We start from the raw sequence: 6,615 nt of genomic DNA, 5'->3' as shown, positions 1-6,615 counted from the left end.
ATATGAACATTCTCTATTTGTATCAAATCAGTCCTGTTACTTAACACAACAAACAGTTTACCAGCCTCATTTTTGTAATCACAAATCTATTTCATTAATACAGACGAAATCGGTTAATCGAATCACCTATTTGCCAGACGTTTTGATACGATTATCCGATTGATTCGTTTAACCAATTTACTAAAAAAAAGGTTTATTGTGAATGGGCGTTATTGTTGAGATGTCTGTGCTGACTAGGCTGCAACGCACATTACAACTGTTTACAATTCTGGTTAAACTTTAAAGAGTTTACTAGTTCTGTGTTACGTAACGCTATGCTGTATTTTCCAGCCAGCAAAACTGGTCCTTTTTACATTGATTTATTATCTGCAGACGTTGAAACAATGTAAAAAAGACCAGCTTTGCTGACTGGGAGAGCATTTATGATCAAAGCATTTTTCTGCAAACTGTGGCAATCGGACTTCTTTTAATCTCACCGATATCTGTGACGTCACAACGCGAACTTTGACGTTGATGTTTTTGATTCAAGCGTGCTATTTTTAGCTCCATACCAGCTGTGTAGTTTTGAGTATGGAACGTGGCCTACGAAAATAGTGGTATGGTAGAAAAACACGGCTCACACTCATTGTTTGTTTTGAAATCGCAAAGGTTTTTTTTTCAAGTCTTTTGCGCTGTCTGGTAAAATAATTAATTTGCAATGTTCTTCCACTGAACGAAACTGCACAAATCAAATTACGCACTGCATTTCACAACAGTAGGCTGCTTTTTTCAGCAATTTAAAAAAAAAATTCTCCAAAGTTTTCTGGTTTAAACTTTTGGACATGCTTTCCAACACTTCTCTCTCAAGCCAAAATAATTTGTCTTTGTCCATTCCTTGGAAAGCCAGTCGCCGACGGATGACATCAAAAGCATTTAAACTTCTTTATTGGGAAGTGTGATTATTCCTTTTGTCTGCTCTTCTGTTTTAATGAAGCCCAGCTGCGCGAAAATTGGTTTTTTTGTAGTGCGATGTCTATTAGATTATGGCCTGGGATTACAGACACTTGTCTTTGTTTTGATCGCATGCCTATGTCTCACCTCTGCTTCATTTCGCCTTTGAACATTGCAGACAATTATGCGAAGCAAAAAAGAGACATTCTCCTTTCGCTAACAGGCACAATTATACGATTAAATGAATGAAGTATGCAAACTAGAAGCAAATCCTGATGCTTTTACCCGACTTATTCTTTTAAGCGGTATTCGTTTAACCGATGTTTTTACTTAAGATTAGATTGGATTTGGTTTGGGATTTCAGGTTTTGATTCAAATAAACGATTGATACGTTTAAGCAGTATACTATTAACCGATTTCGTCTGTATAGCATCTTCAGTATGATCTTGTCAAGTGCAAAAATAGTACCGTAATAAAATTCTTCAAATATTTCAAGTTTAGGTATTGTGATGTAACAAATGCATGTTGCGCCACCACCAATTTTTTTCTTTTTCTCTTTCAAAGTAAAAGACGAGAAGAAAAGAAACAAGTGCCTATATTTTATGGTGTCTCCAGCCCTAGGTGTTTTTGTTTGATTTTTAGTGTTATGCTGTGCCTTTATAAGATAATGTGTGCTCTAGGAAGTACCGTATTGACTCGTTTTTCTTGGTGTTTTTTCTCTTGTTTATGACTTTCTTGTTGGTAGTCTATATATTTATTTATTCAATAGCCTACTGCTATGTAAGTTATCATGAAGGTGGAAAAGCACCACTGTGCTTGCAACACCATTATTATTATTATTATAATTTCTTAATTTGATAATTTTATTCTACTAGGTCAGTGGCACGTAAGATACCTATTTCTTCGGCTGGTGTTCCAGAGGGAATGAGCTCGATACTAGCCGGAAGCGTTCTTTTTTTTAAACTAATTTTTGACCCGGAGTGACTCAATCGTTACGTAGGCTGCTGCATTTTTGTGGTCAATTTTTATTTTGAGTGGCCTACAGCCCAACTTTTATGTCTTTTCAAATATGAGTACGGTAATAAAATTAAGGCAGTGGCTATTTGACCGGCGCCGGTCTTTGAATCTAAAACACTATTTGACCGGTCATGACATCACTCTATAGGCACTTCTTTCTTTTTCTCTTTCAAAGCAAAAGACGAGAAGAGTGCGTATATAACTTGTAAGTTCGACGTTTATCTTCAACTGATTGGATGGCGCGTGGGTTACGTCTCTGGTTGGTGTACCAGAGGGAAAGAGTTCGATACTTCGCGGAAGCGTTTTTTTTTTTTTTTAATTTTAACTAAATTTTAACCCGAAGTGACTCAATCGTTAGGCTGCTGCATTTTTGTAGTCAATTTTTATTTTCGGAAGCCTACAGCCCAATTTTTTATGTCTTTTCAACTATGAGTAATAAAGTCAGAGTTTTTTTGCGATGTGATCGTGTTTGCCGAACGACGCATTACATTTTTGCGTCGTTCGGCAAACACGGTCACATCCTCTTATGACAAACGGAAAATTATCCAGAGAAATTCTCAAATTCAAGAAAATTAAAAAACTCTGACTTTATTACTCATAGTTGAAAAGACATAAAAAATTGGGCTGTAGGCTTCCGAAAATAAAAATTGACTACAAAAATGCAGCAGCCTAACGATTGAGTCACTTCGGGTCAAAATTTAGTTAAAAATTAAAAAAAAAAACGCATCCGCGAAGTATCGAACTCATTCCCTCTGGAACACCAACCAGAGACGTAACCCACGCGTAGAGTTGTAAATGCAAAAAAAACGAACCGTTTTTTTAAAAAAAAAACGTGTTTTTTTTCAAAAAAAACTTGGGCCAAAAAAAACCTGCGTTTTTTGTTTTTTTTTCATATTTTTCTGGAAAAGATGCAAATTTTTTACAATTTTCAGCTTAGTTTCATTATAGTGCTCTTGAAAAACATTAAACTAGTAAAGTTGGTTTTATTGGTGTGCTGAAATTCCTAAGTGTGTGTGCTTGGGAGCAGCATATGTTTTTTGCATAATCCTATAGCCTACGTTGTTTCACTTTCTTTTTCATTCTCAGGCATGTTTGTGGCAGTAGACCTAACAAACATTGAATTAATGCAATTTGATACATGACATAATGTAGATGAGTTAATTTCTTTTTCCTTTTATGGAAGTGCCCTTTATAGAAGGTAGCCTACGATGTTAGTATACTGGTAGGCCTACTGGTTATTCTTGTACACACTCAATGGGTTGACGAAATTTTGGCAAAAACAAGATGGCAGTATTCAGAACACACATTATGATACCTTGTTTGTGGTAATTTACTAATGCAAGCTATTGCCAATAGCTTGTTTAAACATGTTTTTTTTAACTGATAGCTTAATAACGATGAATATGCTTTAAAAATGTTGAAACAGAAGTATTCTTTTCGTGTGTTGTAAGTAGAGATGTAAATGCAAAAAAAACGTGTTTTTTTTTTAAAAAAAACGTGTTTTTTTTCAAAAAAAACTTGAGCCAAAAAAAACACTCGTTTTTTGTTTTTTTTCATATTTTTCTCGAAAAGTTGCAAATTTTTTGTAATTTGTAGCTTTGTTTCATTATAGTGCTCTTGAAAAACATTAAATTACTAAAAATGGTTTTATTGGTGTGCTGAAATTCCTAAGTGTTTGTGTTTGGCAGCATATGTTTTTGCATAGTTCTACGTATTTTTCGCTTTCTTCTTCATTCTCAGGCATGTTTGTGGCAGTAGACCTGACAAACATTGAATTAATGCAATTTGATGCATGACATAATGTAGATGAGTTAATTTCTTTTTCCTTTTATGGAAGTTAGCCTATGGTGTTAGTATACTGTGGTACTGGTTATTCTTGTAGCCTACACACTCAATGGGTTGACGAAATTTTGGCAAAAACAAGATGGCAGTATTCAGAACACACATTGCCTTGTTTGTGGTGATTTACTAACGCAAGCTATTGCCAATAGCTTGTTTAAACATGTTTTGTAACTGATAGCTTACCAACGATGTACCGTATATATGCTTTATAAATGTTGAAACAGAAGTATTCTTTTCGTGTGTTGTAAGATCTTGGACACTTTGTCATTGATGTTTCTTGCAGATTATTTGTGACATATAATGCAAGAGATCTTATCACTGATATTTTTAGCTGTCAAAAGTTAGTGCATTTGTCAGAAAAGGTGTAGGTGAATGTTCCTTTCAAATGCCCACCACCCATGTTGACTATTGCTAGTAATTACCAACCCTAAATGAAGAAGTTTTCCCTTTAAAGTGGAGTTTTTCAGCACTGCTTCAGTGTTCACATAGTGAATAAATGCTTTATAATACTTTTCCTGACAAGTATAAAGTTTTACCCATATTCCCGCAATGCAGGATAAAGATACAAAACAAACATCAAAGATGAAAATTTGTTTTATTTGAGAACTAGGCCAACTGCTTTTTGAGATAAAAAGAAATTGACCTCTTGTCGTTATAGTCCGGCAGCCCGTGACGTATTTGTAACATCATAAGGTACAAAAGGTTTGAGTGTTTTATCAACCTTGCCCCACTGTGGGATGTTCAGAAACCCACATCCGAGGTTTCACTGCTGGGGCGTTTGGGGGCTACGGCCCGGTGAAAAACCCATTTTGGGGGTCAAAAAAACATCATAAGGTACAAGAACAAAACCTACGCCAGATTTTATGCCTTCACTTGTAGACTTTGGAACAAGTCGATTTGGGTGCCCCAAGTGGGGCATTCCCAAATAAGGGGCCCCCAAAGTTGGGGCAAAATACGTAAAAATAACATCATAAGGTACAAAGATGGAACTTCTTTCATCAGTTGGGGCATGTTCCACTGAGTACGAAACAACTTTTCTTATGGCCCCAAGGTGGGGCTTAACCTCATTTTGGGGGGTATTACCCCTAAAATTCACAAAATTAACATCATAAGGTACATGGATGAAACCAAGTGTAGGTGATAGTACCTCACTTACGGACTTCAGAACATTAAAATTTGATCGCCCCAGGTGGGGCATTCCCGAATAAGGGGCCCCCAAAGTTGGGGCAAAATACGTAAAAATAACATCATAAGGTACAAAGATGGAACTTCTTTCATCAGTTGGGGCATGTTCCACTGAGTTCGAAACAACTTTTCTTATGGCCCCAAGGTGGGGCTTAACCTCATTTTGGGGTTATTACCCCTAAAATTCATAAAATTCACATAAAATTCACGGGCATTCTCGAAAAAGGAGCCCCCAAAGTTGGATCAAAATATGTACCGGTAAAAATAACATCATAAGGTGCAAAGATGGTCCAGGGGGTACTTTTGGACCCGGGCCCGGGATAATTTAAGAGGCCCGGAGCCTTTCCAAGGGGCCCGGGAATTTGGAGAAACCACCGATATAAGCCTAATGCCAGTAGTTCTCAAACTTTTTTTAGAGAATACCTTATTTTTTTAAGGGAGAATTGCGTTTTTTTGTAGAAGTGTCTTGATTTGGGGCTTGAGAATCTCATTGGTACCGGGCTCGAAATATCCTCTCAACGGCCCTGGCAGTAGCCTACCACACGCTGAGTTTCCATTCCATTTGGAATCCAGACCTCTTAATTTAATTCGTTAATACGTGCAGGTATCGTAAAAACTTGTAAACTAGTGAAAAATACAACAGCAACATAATAGCAGCAGTAGTTGCATCGATACTGACATGGAAGCAGCAGCTTCTACCTCCGCAAAAATACTTAGATCTGATTCAGCCATTTCGATATCCTCAACCACTGGAGTTTTTGAGAAGAAATGTATATTTTGTTGCCAAGTGGCAAAGAAACTTCGCGGCAAAAAGCAGGATTTGATCATGTGCGGATTGCGCAACCAAGAACTTTGAAGAAAATGTAAAAAGGTATGCAAATATTCTGCGCGACGACGCCATGCTGGCTCGTGTATCGCATATCGACTTCGTAGCCAAGGAGGTATGCTAACATGCCATTTGTCGCACATCTTACCAAAAAAAGCAGACACATTGCATTCAGCTTCCGCACAGTCCAAATGGAATGAATTGCATTTCGTACGGCAGGCACACAAAATCGCTTTTGAAAGTATTTGTTCATGTTTGGAGAAGAGTGCTTTCGAGAATGAGGAAGTTCATTTGATGATAGATATTTTTAATCAGTAGCCTACGTTACACACATAGGCGAACTATTTGAAGATTACGATTCATCCAACAAATTTAGGGTGCAACACTTGCAAGGGAAACTTGTGCAACATTTCAATCTCTCTAAACACTAGAATAAGAATTTTACATGTGTACATTTGGTCAGTTCTGCTATATGGCTGTGAATCCTGGACTGTATGCCCGAAGATAGAGAAAAAGATCAACAGTGCTGAAATTTGGTTCATTCGTAGAATGATGGGAATTAACTGGATGGATAAAATCACTAACGAAGAAGTGTGGAGACGCTCTGGGTGCACCCCTGGCGTCCTCATCACAACTATCAAAAAAAGGCAAATGACATTTATCGGGCATGTCTACCGCAAACGCGGAATTGAACACTCGGCATGATGGGGCGACTTCCTGGTCAGAGGCACCGGAGACGTCCACGTTTGGAAATCTTCAAAAATCTTTCAACATGGACAAACCAAAATTTTGAAAACCTAATTAGAAGTATGGAC

This window comes from Aplidium turbinatum, chromosome 4 (assembly GCF_918807975.1).
Source record: "Aplidium turbinatum chromosome 4, kaAplTurb1.1, whole genome shotgun sequence".
In the NCBI taxonomy this organism is placed as follows: Eukaryota; Metazoa; Chordata; class Ascidiacea; order Aplousobranchia; family Polyclinidae; genus Aplidium; species Aplidium turbinatum.
This window is presented reverse-complemented; position numbering follows the sequence as displayed.